The sequence below is a fragment of the Schistocerca gregaria genome, chromosome 8, assembly GCF_023897955.1.
Source record: "Schistocerca gregaria isolate iqSchGreg1 chromosome 8, iqSchGreg1.2, whole genome shotgun sequence".
Taxonomy (NCBI): Eukaryota; Metazoa; Arthropoda; class Insecta; order Orthoptera; family Acrididae; genus Schistocerca; species Schistocerca gregaria.
This window is the reverse complement of record NC_064927.1, coordinates 237,953,178-237,978,257: the sequence shown is the minus strand read 5'-3', so window position 1 is coordinate 237,978,257 and position 25,080 is coordinate 237,953,178. Positions and strand designations below refer to the sequence as shown.

The following is a 25,080-nucleotide window of genomic DNA, read 5'->3' as shown; positions in this document are numbered from 1 at the left end:
CCTCATTTAGTGAACCATGAATGATTCAAATTCAGTGATGATAATTTTAGTATCTGGAATCCACATATAGTCGATGAAGAAACAATACCGCGTAAGTAGCAAAATAAGAATTTTACACGAGGGACAAAAACTGTCTAAAATACCTAATACGTTTCACAGCCGCGCTAAATTTGCATCATAGCACTCCAAGGAAATACTGGATTAAATAAAAACGCGAAACAAAAAAAAAAATACGCTATAGAAAGCTTAATTACGGCACATACGCAGAATTGTCTCAGTATTTATGCCATGATCTACTACTTAGGCGATATTTGTTTGTCAGTCTCCTGGCCCGACTTGACACAATTACATTGGTATTAGGTGCTGGGAAAGCTAGTAACGCATTTTGGAGCATTAATCATTTTTATTGAAAGATTTAATAGAAACATTTTAAATAAATGTACTATTTACATAGTTGTGATAATGTCTGCACATTTCTTCAAGAAAAATCCTAAACGTCACTCAAAGCAGCAACAGAGAATTACACTGCACTGATACTCGTCACACAGTTACCTCCGCAATAATTTTCATTCATAAGGAATGTTGTCATAATAACTATGACAATCTTCAGGAAGAACAGATTTAAGTTGTTGTAAATGATCCCATTTGGATTTCTTGATTTTCTGTCTTTCCTGGTATAGTTTCGGGAAGCAAACATCTCCAAGAACTTTCCTCGGACACATCTCTAATTCTTGCCACACTTCGTTAAAAGAGCACTTGTAGTAAATAATACCATTGGGGCGGTACTGTAGCGCCCTCAGGTCGGTAACTGTAGGCTCATTTTTTACAGCTTTTCCAGGCCTAATTGAGTCGTACAGCTACAAACTTTTCTCTGCGTAGTTGATAAAAAAGGAATGATCTAGGTAATGGACTTCTTATGGCTGTAGCTTTTTTCTCGCTTCTTTAGATATCATAGCGTATTGGCTAGGACGTGTAACTTCATGTCCTTTAAGCTTGCACTCAGTGGAACTATGAACTGAGTCATGTTTCATCTGAGTATGGCCTTTCTCCAAAAACTTTTGTGTAATCAATACTCCAGTATCAATTGCTAAACTTAAAACAGCATTTGATAATACCACATATATCTTCTGATATGTGCAGCCGTCAGAATACAGAATGACTTGAATGGGAATTTCCTTAATCGTTCTGGATAGGGTGTCCACGATGCAAGAGGCAAAACATGATGCAACCAAATCACCTTCCATTTAATCGAACCAGTAACTTTGTTTTATAATAAACTGCACTTGCACTTAAAAATGGAGCTACTTCGACAGCCTGTAAGTCCATGGTGTACACTGAGCAGAACTTCTGCTGGGCTTCTTTCTTGTCAGCATCTTTATGCATCCTTGCCTGCTCTTTCCGTTCTGTGCGTTGCTTCCACATGTCTTCACTCGAATTACCAATCCTGTAACTACAGCACAAGTCGTATTGGTCTTTCATGGGGCAAAATAAGCTAATATTACCATCTTCTAAAATAATGTTAAAGGTAGCCCGGCTTAATGGTGAAACCTTCTCCCCATGACATTTTTCCACATAGAGTACATGCAGCTGCTGTTTGGATTGTAGAGAAGGCTCAAGGTACAACTTAGAGGAGGATTTCCTGCAGTAATTCGACAGAAGTTTCAGATGGGAGTCCAGGAATTCTTTCATGAAGATTCTCTCATCTTTCTTCTTCGTCTGTTTGATTTGAGGTCGTGATGATTCTGTATCAGGACTCATCCCATGTGTGGAATTACGCAGCCAATATCGGACGTCCATTCTTTAGTCCCAAGAGCACTGAGAAACATCTTTTTGCAAACTTTGTTTCCCCAGCTCATTTTTTTCAAATTGTAAATGAGTGACCCCTTTCTCCTGGATTCGCCAGTGTTCTTCCCTGGACTTTCGGTTGGAATTACCTCCACCAGGTTGATAATGTACACCTTTCTCTGATCCCATGACATCATTTCCCAAAATGTGTTAAATACTGCCTGCCTATCATCAACAGAAAACTGATGACACCTCCTTTGAAAGAATTTCTGGCACATCTTCGAAGTACATGTTGGACCTAATTTTCGTGCCTCTCTTGGAGTATCATGAATGATTTTACCAATTCGACTTCTTTTGTATCCAATATACACCTGTCCACGCAGTCTCAGAATTTTATTGGCATTTTTCTTCCAATCTTTAGGATGTGGCTTAGACTTCATTTTCCTGTCAATCCTTACGTCACCATAAAATTCTTGGCCTTCACTGTCAGCATCATTATTGCTCCCGTGATCTTCCGATAATTTATCCAGAGTGTTTAGCAAACAGTGAGCAGCATTGCATAGCAATGAGTGTGAAGTACTGTCGTCTCTAGAGGAAACAGTGACTGTGGTTTCATTTTGAGCATTGTTGGATACAGCCACTGAAGTTTCTAGATGGAAAAATATTTATATATTAACTTAAGCAGACAAAGATGAAACTCAAATTCATGTATTTATGAGAATGACGGCATCAGTAATATTATTAACAATAATACCAAGAAAATTTACCTGCGTCATTAGATGTTGCAGGAACAGTAACCAAAAACCCCATATACGAAATTAATTCTTCTTCGGAAAATGCAACTTCAGCGTTACGGCTTTTCTCGCCTGTTGTTTGTTCTGCATTTATGGGAGATCCTACAAGAAAGTGGTCAGTCTAGAAATCTTTGGCAGAAATGAATAAAGCACAGAATGAGTGAAGTGGGACGTTCTGATTTGTATCGCAATAAGTCACTTGCGGTGCTACTAACATTGAAAGGTGAATAATAAAATAATTTTCTTACCACTGTCAGTCTCTCTCAGGAACGATTCTCCGCTTTCATAAGCCTGATTTCAGCTGGGAAACAATTTCTTCTTCAGTAAAAAGATCATCTACATCGCTGTCCATTATCACGAATGAAGCTACAAGCATGGAACCACTTTCAAGCACTGTTAAATACGTAATAAGGCAGTAACAATGTGCTGTGGCTGTGCATGCATTTGTATTTATGCGGTATTGTTTACAGTATCCATAGATTGTAGATACACGGTATTTAATTGTCTACAGTTCCGCGGTATTGCCATCTATTTATTTGCTGTGTCACATACGCAGTATTGTTATAGATAATTTTTTCATGGTAATTAATTAAAAATTCGTCATTATGGCGTTAAGAGTAGACGTGCGTACGGTCAACTACATCATCTGACTGAAAAACGAAAAATCGGCGGTATTGTTTCTTCATCGATGATATGTTATTTAACTGCATAAATTATAACTTTTTTATGTTGATTTCTTTCTGATTTTTATCTAATGACATATAGATCACAAATTTGGTTCTCTACACAGCTATAATATGAAGTCTGTTCAAAAAATTCTGGAGCGTTTGTAATTTTGCGCCAGTGGTGTGTTGGAGCAAAATGCGGATGACATCCCTGCATGCACGTGTGGTTAATGTGTAACTGCTGAAAGTTTCATTGCTGCTTGTGTGTTAGTTATTGTTCCATGGTGTATTGAGTAGAACATTGTATCGCACGGTTTGCAAATTTCAGGATGGCAGGGTTAGAGGAGCAATGCATTTGCATTAAATTTTGTGTGAAACTCAAGGAAACCTTTACAGAGACACACCAAATGGTACAGGAAGCCTACAGTGATGAGTGCTTCAGCTGTACTCAGTGTTGCGAATGGTTTACACAGTTAAAAATGGCTGGATGGAAGTTGAAGATGACTGTTGTTCAGGACACCCTACTATGTCTACTGATGACGCTTATGTCAGGAACATCAACAAAATTGTGTGTGCGAATTGAAGACTGTGCGAATTGAAGACTAACTGATAGAGAGATTGCAGAAGAATGTAACATTTCAGTTGGGTCGTCATGAAATCCAGACCCAGAATCTTTGAATGCATTGTGCTGCTGCCATGTTCATCCCATGGCTCATGAGTTGAGACTAGAAGGACCTTCACCTCAAAATCTGTGAAGAGCTTTTGGATCACGCAAATGATGATGAGCTGCTCCTCAAGAGAATCATAATTGGCGATGAGATGTGGGTCTGTGGCTATGATGTTGAGACCAATGTTCAATCTTCACATAGACTACGGAAAGTTTCTCTGAGAACAAAAAAAAGCTCATCAGATCAGGTCACATGTCAAAGCCATGCTGATAGTTTTCTTTGATTTTGAAGGATTAGTTCATCATGAATTCTTACCACAGGGACAAACTGTTAATCGATGGTTCTATTTGATTTTGAAGGATTAGTTCATCATGAATTCTTACCACAGGGACAAACTGTTAATCGATGGTTCTATCCGGATATGTCGCGATGCCTGTGAGAAAACATGGTAAGAAAATGGCCTGAAATGTGGTGAGACAATTCATGGCTCTTGCATCATGATAACACACCCGAAAATCCGTCCCTGTTGGTGCACGACTATTGTGCAAAAAATGGAATCACTGTGCTACCTTTTCCTCCGTACTCTCAAGACCTGGCCCCTGCAGATATTTCTTTATTTCTGAAATTGAAAACTCTGAAGATTTGTAATGATATACAAGATAAAAGAAAATTCACAGACAGCATTTCACACAATCCAGCAAGAGGCATACCAAGACTGCTTCCGGAAGTGGAGACGGTGACGGGAGCTGTATATCAATTGTGCAGGAAAGTATTTTGAGGGAGACCTTGTACAATAAATAAAAGCTAAGCATAGAAAAAATTGGTGGACAAAGTTCTGGAATTTTTTGGACAGCCCTATTAAGAAACTGAACTTTTGCATAATTTTTTATTTGGATTATAGATATTTAGCCCTTGATGTTTTCAGAAACTCCCTTCCTTTGGTCCAAACAGTATTTCCTTTCACTACTATGACTGCTGCTGGCAAGCTATCTAAATCTATACATTCTTCTTGTTCAGCTGCAAGAGCATGCAGTAACCATATAATCTATGATGACAGAAAGACACGTTTTGTGTCAGAAAGCTTAATGACAGATAGATCTAATCTTGATTCTGAGATCTCACTAACATACAGCTAAGGGAAACAACATATTGACTGTAATCCTTAATGTTGAACAAAGTGATGAATGTTAAGGATTTCCGGAAGGAAGATCGGTTAACAATTTCATTTTGATTTTTAAAAATGTGGTTTTCTATTGAACTAGTTTTGGGAAAAAGTTGTGTGCAAATGTGGCTCAGTCATGTTTCTCTGACAGATATTTACAATTTAATTTTTCTGGTATGTGGATGAGCTCAGTCCAAATGAAAGTACATTTTATGTTTTTAAGGTGAGGTACAGTGTTACAGGAAAACATCTTTTCATTTCTCTTTGTTAAATTTCATACACTATGTGATCAAAAGTATCCAGACTCCTGGCTGAAAATGACTTAAAAGTTTGTGATGCCCTCCATTGGTTATGCTGGAATTTCTATATCGTGTTGGACCACCCTTAGCCTTGATAACTGCTTCCATTCTTGCGGGCATACATTCAGTCAGGCGCTGGAAGTTTCGTGGGGAATGGCAGCTCATTCTTCACGGAGTGCTGGACTACGGGGGAGTATTGATGTCAGTCCGTGAGGCCAGGAACAAAGTTGGTGTTCCAAAACATCCCAAAGTTGTTCTATAGGGTTCAGGTCAGGATTCTGCGCAGGCCAGTCCATTACAGGGATGTTGTTATCATATAACCAGTTCGCCACAGGCTGTGCATTATGAACAGGTGCTCGATCATGTTGAAAGATACAATCGCCATCCCCAAATTGCTCTTCAAAAGTGGGAAGCAAGAAGGTGCTTAAAACATCAATGTAGGCCTGTGCTGTGATAGTGCCACACAAAACAACAAGGGTTGCAAGCCCCCTCCATGAAAAATACGACTACACCATAACACCATCACCTCCAAATTTTACTGTTGGCACTACACACGCTGGCAGATGACGTTCATAGGGCATTCACCACACCCCTACCCTGCCATTGTGTACCGTGATTTGTCACTCCACATAACGTTTTTCCACTGTCCAATGTTTACACTCCTTACACCAAGTGAGGCATCATTTGGCATTTACCGGCGTAATGCGTGGCTTATGAACAGCCGCTCGACCACAAAATCCAAGTTTTCCCACCTCCTTTCTAACTGTCTTAGTATTTGCAGTGGATCCTGATGCAGTTTGTAATTCCTGTGATGGTTTGGATAGATGTTTGTCTATTACACATTACGACCCTCTTCAACTGTTGGTGGTCTCTGTCAGTCAACAGGAGATTGCTGATATGGCAGTAGGTGGCAGCACAATGCACCTAATATGAAAAACTTATGTTGTTGGGACCCCCCCCCCCCCCCCCCACATGAACCATGGACCTCGCCGTTGGTGGGGAGGCTTGCGTGCCTCAATGATACAGATAGTCGTACCGTAGGTGCAACCACAACGGAGGGGTATCTGTTGAGAGGCCAGGCAAACGTGTGGTTCCTGAAGAGGGGCAGTAGCCTTTTCAGTAGTTGCAGGGGCAACAGTCTGGATGATTGACTGATCTGGCCTTGTAACACTAACCAAAACGGCCTTGCTGTTACGGTACTGCGAACGGCTGAAAGCAAGGGGAAACTACAGCCGTAATTTTTCCCGAGGGCATGCAGCTTTACTGTATGGTTAAATGATGATGGCGTCCTCTTGGGTAAATTATTCCGGAGGTAAAATAGTCCCCCATTCGGATTTCCCGGCGGGGACTACTCAAGAGGACGTCGTTATCAGGAGAAAGAAAACTGGTGTTCTACGGATCGGAGTGTGGAATGTCAGCTCCCTTAATCGGGCAGGTAGGTTAGAAAATTTAAAAAGGGAAATGGATAGGTTAAAGTTAGATATAGTGGAAATTAGTGAAGTTCGGTGGCAGGAGGAACAATACTTCTGGTCAGGTGAATACAGGGTTATAAATACAAAATCAAATAGGGGTAATGCAGGAGTAATAATGAATAAAAAAAATAGGAGTGCGGGTAAGCTACCACAAACAGCATAGTGAACGCATTATTGTGGCCAAAATAGACACGAAGCCCATGCCTACTACAGTACTACAGGTTTATATGCCGACTAGCTCTGCAGATGGCGAAGAAATTGAAGAAATGTGTGATAAGATAAAAGAAATTATTCAGGTAGTGAAGGGAGACGAAAATTTAATAGTCATGGGTGACTGGAATTCGACAGTAGAAAAAGGGAGAGAAGGAAACATAGTAGGTGAATATGGATTGGGGCTAAGAAATGAAAGAGGAAGCCGTCTGTTAGAATTTTGCACAGAGCATAACTTAATCATAGCTAACACTTGGTTCAAGAATCATAAAAGAAGGTTGTATATATGGAAGAATCCCGGAGATACTAAAAGGTATCAGATAGATTATATAATGGTAAGACAGAGATTTACGAACCAGGTTTTAAATTGTAGGACATTTCCAGGGGCAGGTGTGGACTCTGATGACAATCTATTGGTTGTGACCTGTATATTAAAACTGAAGAAACTGCAAAAAGGTGGGTATTTAAGGAGATGGGACCTGAATAAACTGAAAGAACCAGAGGTTGTACAGAGTTTCAGGGAGAGCATATGGGAACAATTGACAGGAATGGGGGAAAGAAATACAGTAGAAGAAGAATGGGTAGCTTTGAGGGATGAAGTAGTGAAAGCAGCAGAGGATCAAGTAGGTAAAAAGGCGAGGGCTAGTAGAAATCCTTGGGTAACAGAAGAAATATTGAATTTAATTGATGAAAGGAGAAAATATAAAAATGCAGTAAATGAAGCAGGCAAAAGGGAATACAAACGTTTGAAAAATGAGATCGACACGAAGTGCAAAACGGCTAAGCAGGGATGGCTAGAGGACAAATGTAAGGATGTAGAGGCTTATCTCACTAGGGGTAAGATAGATACAGCCTACAGGAAAATTAAAGAGACCTTTGGAGAAAAGAGAGCCACTTGTATGAATATCAAGAACTCAGATGGAAACCCAGTTCTAAGCAAAGAGGGGAAAGCAGGAAGGTGGAAGGAGTATATAGAGGGTCTATACAAGGGCGATGTACTTGAGGACAATATTATGGAAATAGAAGAGGATGTAGATGAAGATGAAATGGGAGATACGATACTGCGTGAAGAGTTTGAAGAGCACTGAAGGACCTGAGTCGAAACAAGGCTCTGGGGATAGACAACATTCCATTAGAACTACTGACGGCCTTGGGAGAGCCAGTCCTGACAAAACTCTACCATCTTGTGAGCAAGATGTATGAGACAGGCGAAATACCCTCAGACTTCAAGAAGAATATAATAATTCCAATCCCAAAGAAAGCAGGTGTTGACAGATGTGAAAATTACCGAACTATCAGTTTAATAAGTCACAGCTGCAAAATACTAACGCGAATTATTTACAGACCAATGGAAAAACTGGTGAAGCCGACCTCGGGGAAGATCAGTTTGGATTCCGTAGAAATGCTGGAACATGTGAGGCCATACTGACCTTACGACATATCTTAAAAGAAAGATTACGGAAAGGCAAACCTACGTTTCTAGCATTTGTAGACTTAGAGAAAGCTTTTGACAATGTTGACTGGAATACTCTCTTTCAAATCTAAAGGTGGCAGGGGTAAAATACAGGGAGCGGAAGGCTATTTACAATTTGTACAGAAACCAAATGGCAGTTATAAGAGGCGAGGGGCATGAAAGGGAAGCAGTGGTTGGGAAGGGAGTGAGACAGGGTTGTAGCCTCTCCCCAATGTTATTCAATCTGTATATTGAGCAAGCAGTAAAGGAAACAAAAGAAAAAATTGGAGTAGGTATTAAAATCCAGGGAGAAGAAATAAAAACTTTGAGGTTCGCCGATGGCATTGTAATTCTGTCAAAGACGGCAAAGGACTTGGAAGAGCAGTTGAACGGAATGGACAATGTGTTGAAAGTAGGGTATAAAATGAACATCAACAAAAGCAAAACAAGGATAATGGAATGTAGTCGAATTAAGTTGGGTGATGCTGAGGGAATTAGATTAGGAAATGAGACACTTAAAGTAGTAAAGGAGTTTTGCTATTTGGGGAGCAAAATAACTGATGATGGTCAAAGCAGAGATGATATAAAATGTAGACTGGCAATGGCAAGGAAAGCGTTTCTGAAGAAGAGAAATTTGTTAACATCGAGTATAGATTTAAATGTCAGGAAGTCGTTCCTGAAAGTATTTGTTTGGAGTGTAGCCATGTATGGAAGTGAAACATGGACAATAAATAGTTTGGACAAGAAGAGAATAGAAGTTTTCGAAATGTGGTGCTACAGAAGAATACTGAAGATTAGATGGGTAGATCACGTAACTAATGAGGAGGTATTGAATAGGATTGGGGAGAAGAGAAGTTTGTGGCACAACTTGTCTAGAAGAAGGGATCGGTTGGTAGGTCATGTCCTGAGGCATCAAGGGATCACAAATTTAACATTGGAGGGCAGCGTGGAAGGTAAAAATCGTAGAGGGAGACCAAGAGATGACTACACTAAGCAGATTCAGAAGGATGTAGGTTGCAGTATGTACTGGGAGATGAAGGAGCTTGCACAGGATAGATTAGCATGGAGAGCTGCATCAAACCAGTCCCAGGACTGAAGACCACAACAACAACAACAACAACAACAACAACAACAATATGTTGTTGGTGGTGGCCGGATACTTTTGATCATATAGTGTATGTCTGTTTGATAAACTGTTCCCAAAACAGTCTAATGTGATATTCGGTTTGTTGATTTATATTAACAGGGACAGTAAAATATGAAGAATATTCAGCACTTCAATAGTGACTGAGTAGCATTGTCATGTGTCAGTAGCAGACAGATATACAGAATGGTACAGGCTGCCAGTTGGTATGGAGCACATTGAGCAAGTGAGACTGGGCAAACGAAAGTTTCTGATATGGCAATAGTATGACGACACTGGAACTGATTCATTAATTCCAAAGCTTATCAAAATCTATTGAATATTACACAGTTAGGAATACATAAAATGTCTTCAAAGTAATACTGTATGGCGCTTTTTAGCAGTGCCTTGATCAGTCTCCAATGCTATCGATAACAACAGCAGCGGACATCAAAAGGTTGGTAAAAAATATTTGCTATGACGTTCTTGATTGACTTGTCCTCTCATATATGCTGACTTGTCCCATGCCATCTGTCTGCTGCTACCATGGTATTTTGCTGCTGAGGTACTGGTTGTTCTTCCTGTTATTTTTTAATGTGCAGTCTTAAAGCAATTGTCACACTACACTACTTTGACACAGTTTTGTTTTTGATGAGAAACAAACTGATGCTGCCTGCTGACACTGGGTATCATGTGGAACATGTGACGAGTACCGAGCACAGTGGTTGGCACACTGAACTCACATTTGGGAGGACGAAGGTTCATGCCCAAGCCCTGCCATCCAGATTTAGGTTTTCTGTGATTCCTGTAAATTACTCCAAACAAATGCCAAGATGATTCATCTGAAAGGGCATGGCTGATTTCCTACCCCACCCCTGACACAATACGAGCTTGTGCTCCCTCTCTAATGACCTCAATGTTGATGGGATGACCAACCCAATCTCCCTTCCTTTTTCTTCCTTCGTTTGTAGTGATTTCGTATACAAACTGCAGAAGCTAAATTTCAAATATCTGCTAAAACATCAGATTAATTGCCTGATGAATCTTACGAAGGACATCCAGCATAAATTTTCTCCTTAAAAGAAAAATGCTATTGAGTGTTATGAAATTTATATCCTACAACTTGAAATGTCAAAGAAGTCACTTAATGCTATAATAACCTGAATTTAAAAGAAAGTTTCACAGAAGATGCACAGAAGCGAAAGAATTAAATACAGTCTATTGAGGTGGTTACGTTCTTGTGCAGTGGGATGACGCTCCTCGTGAGAGATTGCCTTCAGTTGCACAGTTGTCTGGTAGGTGCCAAATTGGCCATGTTCATTCCAAACGATCTAGCACAGCAAGTTGTGTCCACCATTTTCTGGTTTGCAACTGTGCTTATTATTAAAATATAAATTAATAATGAATGACTACTATTTAAGCTTTCTGAAACAAAGAAGAAATCTTATTTCACGATGTTCTTTAACAGTGGGAAAATTGAGGTATTTGAAGTACAGACTGTAATGTCTATCCTTTTCATAGGATTAAGGTTTTCTGACTTTTGTCTTATTTCTGCTCATTCCATTATCTAACGAATGAAATGTTTTGAGGCCAGTTAAGAAGGCATGTCAGTGCAAAGGTATGTGAATATTTTGCAGACTGTCCAGAACTGCACTTTGTTGATAGAATATATTCACTGGAAGAGTATTGGACAAAGTTAATTGGACTGAAACAGGGCTGTGTTGAAAAATAAGTGCATTTTCATCTAAAAACACAATCTTATGCTGCCAGACCAAGAATTTCTTACCTAGCCCCATGTAACTACTTTGGCAGAACTAGACCCTGCCTACTAGGTAAGACTGCTGTAGCAATGCACGGTGCAAGATTAGTTTCCAAGTTGGATGTTGAGTTGATTCGGTTCTTTTTTTATGATGATGATGATGATGATGATGATGATGTTATGGTGATCGTATTCTGCAAAGCCTTTCGTTTGAGAACTCGCATCGGCCTGAACTGGCATTGAGTGCTTGTATATTATACATTAGTGACATTTGCTATTTCGACTATGTCACCCAGACTGTGATAGATGTAGAGACTACCATACCCTGTGTTTCCTCTATTGTCTGCTCAATCATTGCAGTCCATCTTATTTCTCTCCAGTTCTTACACTACAGCACAACATAAATACTTGTTGTCAAGAAAGTAAAATACTCTGTTCCATTACATAACTCAAACAGTTTCTCAAAATCCTTTTCTGTATCAGGAACCTGACTTTGGGATGACCTTCCTCAAAACATCAAAGAAATTGAATTTATTTCAAAGTTCAAAAGGCATCTAATGGTTTGTCTTCCATCACAAGAGCTGTGTGTCCCATTTACTTGTCCGTACCTCACTCTCATTAACAATCCCTCCCCTTCCCCCCTCCCCACTTTCCCACCCTTCCTATCCTCATCCCCACCAAAAAATTTCATCAGAGTCCTGTTATTCCTTTTGTTTCTGATAATACTAAACACAACTCCAGACATTCTTAGGTAAGGAATATTATTGTTCTTCTTAATGTCCTTTATTATCTTTATTGTTATTATTAATGCAAGTGTTATTGGATGCATGTTGGTATATGTTGATAGTGTTATTCCTGGTCTGATGGAAAGGAGGGCTTTAGGTGAAATAAAAATTTATAAATTAATTAAATTAGACCAAGGATGACTTCTTGAAATGCTAGTGCCGCATTTCTAAAGATATAACTATTAAATATTATACATTCTTTTTAAATATATCTGTCTCCAAAGGAATATTTAGGTTCTTTTCAGTACTGTGAAAATACTGATATAATGTGCTCCCAAGACTAGTGTGGGAAATTGAATTACATGTGGATTCTAGACTAACTTTGCATGCTGTTAGACTTTTGAGAGTTCATCTGTTTGCTAAAGGCGTCATAGGTAATTGCACTGTTTGGTTCTATAATTTTCATGTCCAGTACTGGAAAGAGACAATTACTTTCTGTAAACTGTGTGTTTGAGGTTTGTGTGAGACTTAATTTGGGGAATGAGGAAACTGTGAATTGTATTCAGCTATACTGTCATAGTACAGTGGAACTAAGAGTTTCTTTCAAGTACTGAGTTGAAAGCACTGAAAGAGAGCTTTGTTTGAAAGGTTTGAAATTTTCCATCTTTTCTACTTGCCTGTCAACTATTAGTTATTTCTTCTATCTGCTAAGTTCTGATCCATCCCAATGTAAATATTACTTTCCATCATGGAGTTTCATTTATCACATATTACTAAAGTTCAGCATTATTTCAGCAGCATGCAGCTGTGTAAATTTTAAATAGATTTGTGTAACTCTTGTAATATGAGAATTCAGTAATTATTGGGTATCACGAGAATCATCTGTGGAAAATGGATCTATGATGATATGATCACATCTGCATATATTGTTGCACAATATGTAGATGTAAACCATGCTGGCAACTGCAGGAGTTACAATGGCAGAGTGAAGCTTGGATGGTTCCTGTAGAATGACAGTATCTTCTTGCAAGGCATGGATCTGAATTTTAATTCTGATTTGGTTTGCAGCATCACTGCACATTTTAATTGTGTAATAGTGGCTGACATTTATGTGTTGGTGAGCAGATATTACAGATTTGAAACTAAATGTTTCAGTGAATGGCAGATTAATTTAACTTCATAGCAATATGAGTAGACTACAGGATGGACAAATTATCCTTACATATTGCTGACTGTACTTAAGAGAATGAGTGAGATAATGCAATGATTAAGAGGCTGGGGTCTTATTCAGGAATGTAGTTCCAGTCTCTATCTAGAAATTATGATACACATTTTCTATCATTTCTGTAAATCACGTTAGATGGAGGCTGAGGTTATTTCTTTGGTGAGGTCAAAACAGACTCTCAGTTCCATCTTTTATGACCATGATAGTTTCTCATCAGGACTACGTGTTGGGATTGCATTCCAACATGGAGTGCACAGCATATGATTCTCTTTGACATGCATTTCTATTATTAGTATGCATATAAAATTAACTAAACTACTTAGTTCATTTTTAATAGCTTCAGTATTAATAATAGTTGCACAAAAATGAAGAAAAAGAGAAAAGTTTAAATATTTTTTCCATCTTATTTCAGGACATACCTACCAGCTCGTGTGTTAAATGTCATTCTGGGCTTCCCACATGGAAACAAATTAATGCTCAGCTAAGCTGTGTACTGCTATAAAGAAGGCTATTTGTTTATGTTAGCTGGAAGGACGTCAACAAAAATGTTTTGTACAGCCATATTCATATGTTATATCATCACTCATGAAGACTGTTATGTTATTACATGACTCTACAGTATTTTATATGACTTTATGGATTAAAGATCATGTTACTGAAAGACCTTTATTCCTTGCTTCTTCCATATCTTGTTTTTCCCCTGATTGCAGTTTGGATACGTGACATGGCTATATTTTTAAATTGTGGAACAGGCACCACTGAAATCATTTGTGAGCATGTATCACAGAATCTTGTAAAGCATTAGCTATGGTGTTGTTATGTACTTTGCACCCAAACTCAGCCTCCAGATTGCGGTAAGTTATTACTTTGTAGCAGGGTGGTGGTGGTGGTGGATGGAGCCACGTGCCCCTCCTCCCCCTGTTTGTTCTAAATGGTGGGCACCTTAGAGATCTCAGGTTTCATTTGCTGGGTACAAGATTGGCAAAGCTAGTTTCAAGAGCTAGGGATGGTGAGTGCCACTAGTCCTCTGTAACTGTAAGCTTTGTGTATGCGTCAGTGACCACTGTGGTGGAATGTTATGTGAACACACAGAATTGGGGATCTTGCCTTAATTGACTGGGTCATGAGGATGGTAGAAACCTCTATAAAAATGCCTCAATCTTTAGGTGTGCTGCACAGTTGTGAGAGACATGGCTTTGAGGTGCAGCAGCCATTAGCAGGCAACCGTTGGAGAAACAGCCACACCTCAGTTGTATAAGGCTTATCCAAGTGTGCAGGGGTCTGGGTGGTCTGTTATTTACCTAACTGTTTGTGGGACTGAGATGGAATCCTCGGACTTCTTCTTTCAAACTCCCAGTGAAATGGGTGAACCATTGCTGCGAATCAACATCCAACCTAAGAAGAGGGCTCATGTCATTAGTCCTCTTGCCATGGGATGTAATTCAAATACTTACGTTTGTATTAACAGAACTCATACTGCTAGACAAAATGTGTTTTTAATATCTAAAAGAAAAGAGGACAGTTTTGAGAAAGTTTCACCTTTCTACATACAAAAGAGTTCAGAGGGCATTGCAGCCACTTTAAAATTAATTATTAGCATTTTAAAATCTGTGAGTTGATTATGGAATGGGACCCTGTTGGTTGAAACTTGCAGTTCACAACTAGTAACAAACTTTCAGAAAGTTAAATTGTTCTGGGAATATGCAATCAGAAAAGGACCACAAAATCCTTTGAACTACACAAAGGTGTTGAGTCATGCAGAAACATTGCTGATTTGCCGAAGAGGATATGACAGGTGAAAAGGGTTATGAAGGTGTTGTGGGCGCACAAAATATAATGAAAAGGGTAATGTTGAACTGGTCGAATTGGATTCTTTAATCCTTACATTCAGTAGTACAACACTTTCAGACCATACAAGGCACACCTGTGTTTGTCACAGCAGTTGGGAATATGCTGTTATTCTGAAGCCATAGTCCCCTCCCACCAACCACTGGAAAATTAGAAAATGCCATGGTGGTTGTTATTGGGAAACTTCTAATACCTCAAAAGACAGGTTCAGGTAAACAGATCAGCACTGTGGCTACCACTATCACTATCGCTGCCATCATTCCCACGAAGAACATTATGGGAAACATACCAGATGGGAAATGCTAACTACAGAAGAGACAGTTTGTAAATCATCAAGACCATGTACACCTCATTCTATCTTCTGGTTCTAACACTTTGGTTCCAGAGATGGTGGAATACAGCGTCTGCCTTGACATCGCCCAAACAACAGTAGAGCATTTCATGATGACTACTGCCAGTGCCAACAAGGATCTGGCATTCCACCACTGCTGTGCCACCGTGGAGAGGGGTGGTTTGAACTTCGGCCCAATGAATTCTTCAACTGTTCTTTCTCCATTTGGGAGCTGGATTCGGCACTGTCTGAGGTTCACGATACTTCATCTCATTGTTGCCAGATCTGATACATCATGTTGCAAAACTTGCAAACAGTGTCAGAGGACATCCTCCTACAACATTTTAATTCTGTATGGCAGACAGGATAATTCCCTAACTAATGCAGAGATGCAATTTTGATAGCTGTCCTTGAGCTATGAAAGGACTAAACATGTGCCAATAGTTACTGGAGTGTTGCCTTAATGGGCTATGTAAGAAAGATATTGGAGCAAACGATCAACCATCATTTGGTTTGGATATTAGTGGCCAGGCAGTTCCTCAACCACTGTCAGTGTGGGTTTTAGAGATGTTGATCCACTGTCAAAATCCTGACCCTGTTAGATTCATCTATTCAGCACGCTGCCATACACAAACACTGTTGTACAGTGCAGTGTAATACGGGGTTCTATGCAATAACATGTTACACTTTTATTCTCTTAGGCCAAGGAAAGATGTTTGAGCAGGTCAGAAAAATACTCTTAGGTAACTATTAAATGTGAGACTTCCCATTGTATGCAGTCTTGTTTTATGGATGTGTAGGTGAAGTGTAAGTTATATCAGCTCCGGATGTTGCCAAGGCATGCCAGCTAATAAACTCCTCCACCAGCTGTAGCAAAGAGTTTGTTCTGTGGGTGTCAGGGATTGACAGTGCTTGGAGACCAAGGAGCAAAGCAGCATATGCAAGAATGTAAACAATTAAAAAGAGTAGAAAGTTGGTTACATAAAAATGTCATTCATTGATTTAATGAACTTGACAGCTGATGTCATAGCAAGCCATATATATGTTGTAGTTTGTCATTGAGCTACGAAGTTAGACAGATCTGTAAACATGCTATTGTAAACAAACCTGTACAAGAATAATGTTGTATATAAAATACAGAAGAGCTGACACTAAATCATATGCATCGTTTGGCAGCTTGAACAGGTTAAAGCTCTCTTCTGGCATCCACATACACAACAGATTGAAGAAGTCGAACAACACTGCTCCACAATGCTGCATTGCAGGATCAGAAAAATGATTAAATGGAAGAACGGCAACCAGAATTTATTTATAAAGTAAAGTGGGTGACAGATTATTCATGAGGTGCAATGTTTTGTTAGTCCAGTGCTATGAAAGACCTCGATAAGGACATTCTTTGACACCAGTGAGGCATATTACACCACTCGTAGGCACATTATTGTATGACAGCTCTGTCAGTGGGGCTTTTGTGGCCATCTCTCTATCTACATTTAATCTTTCTTATGTAGAAACTTCTTTAGATACAAATTTAGTGACATGCTGTCAGTTTTCAGCAAGAGAATGATGTTCCCCATGATGTGTTTTAATTGTCACCCTCTGTACTAGATCTATTAATAGTATAACATCTGTGGTAAGGAGTCCTGTGTAATGCTCCTTATTTGTGGATGATTTAGGAGCATTTTTTTTTTTTGTTTTTTTTTTTTTTTTTTGTTTTTTGTTCCTCAAGCACTGCTGCAGCCGCAACTTACAGTGAAGAGACTGGAGGAGTGATCTGCAGAGATGGGGGTTTCAATTTTCTACGGATAAGTGTGTGTCCATGTGTTAATTTGTAATTGTTCATTTCATATTTTTTATTTACCTGGCTTGCATATGAGGGACCCCTTTCTAAATTTTAAAAACTCTGGAAGATTTCTGGGCCTCATTTTTGATTCAAAACTGTCATGGCTCCACACCAAAGGACCTGAAGGCAAGGACACAGGGAATGCTTAATATCTTAAAGTGTGTTAGCCACACATCTTGAGGAGCAGTTAGTGTGTGTCTGCTCCATTTTATAGGGGTTTTGTGTGATTGTGGCTACGCTATTGATGCACAGTGTATGGGTCAGTGAGACCTTACCTGAAGATCATAGATGCTATCCACCACGAGGGACTCTGATCATGGATGCTTGCAAGACTAGTCCCATCCACAGTCTCTGTGCTGAGGCTAGAGAACTGCTGCTCACAATCTGGGCAGCAATTCGTCATGGTGCATCAAGTGTATAAGCCCCTCACTGCTCCCAATTTACCAGCATACCACACTGTTGCTCATCCAGCTATGGAATACCTTTTCTCCAATTGTCCATGAGGTATAAGTCTGCTTTGGATCTGTGTGAAGTGAGTGCTGGAATCACTTGGTGTGGGTAAGTGTAGGCAGCAGGTAAAGTAGTCCGGATATGCAGAACATCCTTTTCCTTCTTTTCAAAGGCTAGGGAAATGATGTCTTTCTGCTGTGTGCCAGGGCATGTGGCTATTATGGGAAATGAAACGGCAGCTGTAGTGGCCAAGGAGGCATATCACTGTTCTCATGTAGTTCAGTGTGCCATCGGTCCGCGTGCTATCACACCACTGTTGAGGGACAGAGTTGCACGCTGATGGGAAGAAGAGTGGCTGGAAGTGAAAGAAAATAAGGTGCATCTGGTAAAGCCTACTTTTCGGCCGTGGCACTCATCCTTCCAACCATGCAGACAGGATGAGGTCCTTTTAAGTAGTCTTCGCATATGACACGTCCCTCAGATGCATGGCTGCATGCTCCAGCAAGAGGACCCTCCGGTGTGTGGTGCTTTTAGTGTACACATCATAGTATGCCACACTTTAGTAGACTATGTTTTATATTCCTACCACACAAATGTGGTACGTACTTTAAGGTATTATGAAATGTCTGACTTGTTCCCTAAAATTGGAAGGAGATGTTTTTATTGTGTTATCAAGGTGTCAGTGGTCAGCCAGTCACATTTCCATGTGTAATTATTTTAGCTTTCCTCCTTCAATTACCGCTCTCAGGGGCTCAGTGTTTGTTGGCTGAGTATGGGCTTGGCGATGCCAGGGTTCCTGGGCTGGGGACTGTTAAGCGCCGTCAGTCTCATGGCACCGTAAGCTCCGGGCATGTTTCAGCAACCACTGTGTGGTGTGGTGGTGGAACATAATGTGTCTCAGGGAATGGGGATCTTGGCTTGACTGCCCGGATCGCGAAGACGGAATAAACCACTATAAAGAAAACCCTCAAACTTAAGGTGTGCTGCGTGCTGAGGAGATGCATGGTTGCTGAGGTGGAACAGTCGTTAGCGGGCAACCTCTGGGGAACCTGCTGCACCTCAGTTGTATAAGGCCTACTCAGCCATGCAGGGCTCTGAGTGGATCCTTACTTCCCTAGCTGTTTATGGGAAAAATAGAACCACCGAAATCTTTTCCTCCTCCCAGTGGAAAGGGTGGGCTGCTGGAAGGTTCCAACACCCAGTCTATCAACCAGGCTCATGAAGTCAGTCACCATGACACCAGCACTTCTTTGACATGTCCAGACTCTAGTAACAGAATGCATTCTGGTCCTCAGAATGTGTTTCTCGTAGTGAAATGGAAGGAGGGTAGTTTTGAGAAGGTTTCACCCTTCTATATACAAAAGGGTTTGGAGGGAATCTGTGGCTCCTTAAAATCGTTAAAACGCTTGTGCAATGGGACTTCGCTAATGGAGACTTCCACTTCCCAGCAGGCAGCTAACCTCCAAACTGCTAAATGCCTCGGGGAATAGGCCATAGACACTGAACTGCATAGCACCTTGAATTATAGCAAAGGTATTGTGACATGCAGGGATCTGGTTGACATTTTCAAGGAGGAACTGCAATGTGAGAGGCCTCTGGAAGGTATAGTTGACATGAAACATATCATGAAGAAGGTTGATGACACTCGTATCAAATCTGACTCCTTTATTCTGACCGTCAGTAGCATGAAACTTCCTGAGCATGTAAAGGTTGGCTTCCTTCGTCTTAGTGTGAGGCCTTATTTCCCAGTCCCTATGTGCTGTTTTCAATGCCAGCATTTTGGACATACCATCTTAGGGTGTAAAGGCAAAGTGACTTGTGGCAACTGGCAAGGCTGCTCATGAGGGAGTTGGTTGCTTGTCTCCAGCCAACTGTATCAAATGCTCTGGAAACCACCCTGTTTGGAGTAGGAACTGACGAATCTTTTTAGAGGAACACAAAGTCCAGGGAACAAAAACAGCCAAGCGTATCCCCTATGGTTATGCCAAAAGGATCTACAAGTTGATGCAGCCTCCCACATTTGCTACATCTTTTGCGTCAATGGTTCAGAAGCCTAATCCAAAAGCGAATGCCTCTACACAGATGGAGGTGGTGAGTGTTGGTACTAATACCTGCAGATGTCAGTGCACCTGCAAGGCAACAAGTGTTTCAGAGCCTGTAGCCTCTACTTGAATGACAGACAAAGGTACAGTGGTCAACTTGGGCCAGACCCTGGTGCCTCCAACAGTTGAGGCCATTACCACTCCCACATTGGCTCCACCAAAGCCCACTAAACCGCAAAAAGCTCCTATAAAGCAGCAACAGCAGGTCAAATCACGTGGTAAACCATCTAACCATGTCAATGTTATTTTGGCTGATTCTTCATCTGACTCTTCTCCGGAGCTGATGGAGTATGACGTGTGCGGGGCAATCATCTTGCCCCACAACTACCTCTTCATCTGCTGCAGTCTCCCCACCCCAGCAGAAAGATGAAGGTGCTACCCCTGTCGTAGATGTCTCCCATACTTAAGTGGAACTTACAGGGGTTCAGGACGTATGTGGAGGAACTTGGTCTACTATCTCAGAGTAGACCACTGTGTCTGTGTCTCCAGGAGAGTTATTTCCATCCATCATATGCCCCTCAGCTATGAGGCTATACACTCCACAAAAAGGACGACCTGCATGGAAAGAGAGAGCTAGAGGAGGTGTCGGTATTTTGTCAAGATGGACTACCACTCCTCGCCTATCTCACTCACAATTACTTTACAAGCTGTTGCTGTGTCCGTGCACATGCATCATCCATTGACTATATGTTCCCTTTACTTGGCCTCACATGATGCACTCGATGAAGAGGCCCTCAGCGACCTTATTACTGAGCTCCCCCCACCTATTCATCATCTGTGGTGATTTTAATGCCCACAATGTGCTTCGGGGCCCTGCAATTCCCTGTCCCAGAGGTAGAGAGGCTTCTCCTGTCATCCTGTGCATACTTGATAAATGCGAGACAGAACACTCACTTCTGCACAGCGACTGGGTCATTCTCTGCCATTGATCTCTCACTTTGCTCCCCAGCTCTTGCCCACAGTGCTCAATGGGAAGTGGTTGATGGCCTGCATGGAATTGATTACTTCCCGATCTGGATTCACCTGCCAGATGCCGTGGTCCCTGAAAGGAAACTGCCACAACGGGTGCTCATTAGAGCCAACTGGACACTTTATAGCCAGTTGGCCCAGTTCGAACACTATGCGAATGTCAAGACATGGGTGGATTATATAACTACAATGGTCTACCATGCTGCTGCAGCATCCATTCCACAGTCCAGGGGCCACCAGAAGAGGCAACCTGTCTCTTGGTGGAGTGCCGAATGCCACCCTGCATCAGGACCAGATGTGCGGGTCTGCGTAGGTTCCACTGTCGGCCAACTGCCGAGAATCTTGCAACCTTTCGGGTGCCGAGGGCAAAATGTTGCCGAATTATTCAAGAGAGCAAGAAGAGGTCATGGCAACAGTTCCTGAACACCAGTAATCGTTCCACCATAGTTCCATTCTGTGGGAGACCATCAGGAGAATTTCTGGGACAGGAGGGAAGTGCCCCATGTCTGCTGTAATGAATAATGGCACCTTCCACACAGATCCACGAGACATTTCCCAGACTATGGTGGCATATTTTGCCACAGTTACTGCAACAGCTAGTCAGGATCCCAGTTTCCAGCGGCATAGAGCAGTTGCTGAGAGGTGTAGTTTGGACTTCGAGTCTGCAGCTCATGACACATCCCCTGGTCACGACAGGATCTGTTACAGTATGCTACGGCATCTCACAAGTCGCAATAATGATACCCTCCTCACACTTTTTAATGCCATTTTGGTGTCAGGTCGCTTGAGCAGGACAATGGTATCCCTCAAGGTAGCGTTTTAAGTGTAACTGTCTTTGCTATAGCTGTTAATAGCATTACATCCATTGTGAAATGTCCTGTCCAGTGTTCTTTGTTTGTGGATGATTTCTCTGTGTTTTGCTCTTCTTCAAGCCTCACAACGACAATATGTCAGTTGCAACATACTCTTGGATGTTTGGATGATTGGACACAGAAGAGTGGTTTTAAGTTTTCCACCGAGAAGCCTGTGTGCGTGTGTGCGCGTGTGCGCATGTGTGGGCGTGCGTGTGCACCGTTCTTTTCCTGAGTTGAGAATGACGGGCACACAAACACAGTGAGACTTCTGGGTCTCATTTTTTAGTCTAAGCTTACGTGGTTATCACATCTTAGAGACCTGAAATAACAGTCACTTAAGGCCTTAAGTATTTTAAAATGTCGTAGTCACAGTACATGGGGAGCAGACAGGAGTTGTTTGGTCCAGTTTTACAGGGCATTTGTGTGATCTCGGCTCGATTATGGGTGCTCAGTGTATGGTCTGCAAGACCTTATTTAAAAATGCTGGACGTTGTGCACCTTGAAGGGATTAGGTTGGCCATCGGGGCATTCAGAACAAGTCCCATACCAATCCTCTGTGTGGAGGGTGGTGAACCGCCACTTCATATGCAAAGACAGCTGCTTACGGTGTGCCAGGCCTATAAAACTATGTACACACCTGCATACCATACCGTAGCTCAGCTTCCTCTGGCACAGCTTTCTCATAAGTGGCAATGAGCAACGAGGCCCTACAGGATTCGTGCACAGGATTGCCTTTTTGAGATGGCTATGGCTGGTCTTAATGTTTTATGTCAAGGTTGGAGCAGATTTCCACCTTGGCTCCTTCAGAGACCCAGACTTATTTTAGATTTGACTAGTTTTAAGAAAGATAGTACGCCAGATTTTACATTCCAATCTTCTTTTAAAAAAAAAAAAAAATTGTGCATCATGGCTTTACCATCATTTACACTGATGGCTCCAAACAAGGGAATTCCTTTGTCTGCTCTATAGTGTTCCCTAACGAGTCACCCAGATTCGCCTGCCTAATGAATATACCATTTTCACAGCGAGCTCCACACGATCCTGAAGTAACTGGAGCAGATGCATCGTTTTCGGGGAAATTGGTTTCTCATCTGCTCCGATTCCCTTAGTCTCTTACAATCGTTGCAGAATCCGTACCCAGCTGAGGAGTTGGTCTAGCTGATATGTGACCAACTGTACTTGCTCCAATGGCGGGGTAAGCAGGTGTCATTCTGCTGGGTGCCAGGTCATGTTGGAATATGGGGCAATGAACAGGCCGATCGGGCTGCCAAGGAGGCCTGCAGAGAGCAGGATGTGACACAAGAGTTCTATTCCTTTGCAGGCTGTCGTTTATGTACTCCATAGGAAGTGCATGCAGTTGTGGGAGGAAGGATGGCTAGAGGTAATGGCCAATATGTTGCAGTTGGTGAAGTCAACCACTTGGGTGTGGCGCTCCTGCTGCCGGTTGCTCAGGCAGAATGAAGTGACCCTCATGCATCTTCGGATTGGGCACTGTCCTCTCACCTAGCTTTTTATCACAGCAGGAGGATCTCCCATTTTGTGGTGTGCACATCTCTGTCCACCACATTTTAATGGATTGCATTTTATACTGTGCTGCAATGCAGAAGCAAAAATTTGTGGGTATCTGCCCTATATTTTAGCTGATGGTGAGACGAGTGTAAGTAGGATTTTAAAGTTTAGTGATGTGTCTGGACTCTGGCCTAAACTTTTAGGCTGGAGGTTTCAGTGGATTGCAGAGTGGCAGGCTCCTCCCCCCTTTTTTTTCCCTTGTGGTCAGCCAGTCACTTCTATCTGCTGTATTGTTTTAGCTCCTTCTACCACTTTCTTCCTCTGTCGTCCATATTTTACTGCTGACGTCGTGCTTCATCCCATGTTTCGGTGTGGGTATGCACGTAGTTTTACACCCTTTGTTACCTGTGTTTTATGTTCTGTTTTCTTTTCCTGTTCTAGGTATTTTCTTAACATCCACCTCAATTTGTTTTTGAATGGGCACTGATGACCTTACTGTTGTGTGCCCATACACTCCTCTCCATCGATCCATCATCCTTTAATTGCCAGTTTTTGGGCATCTGTCAATTTTTATGCTACCTTAAAGGATCTTAGCTACTGCGATGGTGTGGATGACAATGAGTGAGCTTGGGAGAGATTGAATATCTTTGTGTGATACTTGCTCTTCCTTGTTTGTCATTTTGACCTCACTTGTTCCTACTTGGCACTGAGTGCCTATAACCTCCCCCCCCCCCCCCCCCCCCCCCCACACACACACACAAACACACATTATTTTATATCAAGTGAATTAAAATGATTTCACATCCCAGCAGGTTAGCAGATTACTGATTATATTGTATTCATTTCAATGCAAACTTGAAATTAACTCTGCCACATTCAACACACATCACTTCATTAAGATAAGAGTATACAATTGTAAATCCAATGTTGCTTAGAAGTACATAATCCAAACCCAGTATTAGGGCAGCAAAGAATGGACATGAAAATGGCAAGATGTTGTGGTGGAGAGTTGTCTCAAAGTGTACATGTACTTCAGTTACCAAATCAGACATACACTCATCTGAATATACACTGAGGAATCTGTGCATGGTAAGTGTACATTGTGTATGTAGCCCTCAAAGTGGTGTAGAGCAGGCACCATCATGGTAACGTTCATTTTTAACTTTCTCAGGGAGGAAAAAATGTGATAATCATGACTGTCCACTTGAGTAAATGAGTGAACTCGAACCGTGGCCAAGAGTACAGTTCGAAGCTCACTGTGTTTGGCTTTAACAGCTGCTTCACAACCTGTCTTCTTGATTCCTTCTCAAGCTAACTTCTGTGAGCTACTTAGAAGTGAATTGTCATTACAACACATACTTTGATCCTGCAAATCTCTTGGTTTCAATCTCCACTATCCCTTATCGCACACCATATGCACCCTTGACTTAATGGCCCTTAGTTCACTTGTTTCTATTCCCTCTCCCCCCCTCCCCGCCCCTCAATGCTGTCCTCCTCTTCATCTGTTGTATCTCTCCCTCTCAGTCCATTCCTTTGCATTATTGTGCACTACATGTAACTATCTCTACCTGCATTGGAGTGAGCCACATTCCTACTCATGTGCCTGCTGCCTCTCCCTCCCAGCCATCAGCCACCTTTACCTCCAGTCATCCCTCTCTCCCCATATCCTTTCTTCTCTCACCCACACCACTCTATGAGATGTGAACAAAAAGTAAGAGCAATTTTTTAATTTTGACAGCTTTATACATCTGATTTTTATTATTTTTTTAAATCTCATTGGCGCACATGTTCCTGACGTATGTTTGTACTTTCAGTTGTTTTAATATTTAGTTTGTTG

At 41.4% G+C, this 25,080-nt stretch overlaps 1 protein-coding gene across 2 annotated transcripts in view; it reads left to right on the top strand.

The window, feature by feature from the left end:
* Positions 1-14,001, top strand: part of LOC126284493 (uncharacterized) — an 80,983-nt gene extending 66,982 nt beyond the window's left edge. For both annotated transcript variants that reach the window (XM_049983456.1, XM_049983457.1), the window contains exon 11: positions 13,753-14,001. The gene's annotated coding sequence lies outside the window, so the exon portion shown is untranslated. The remainder of the gene's footprint in view (positions 1-13,752) is intronic.
* Positions 14,002-25,080: the final 11,079 nt, after the last annotated feature.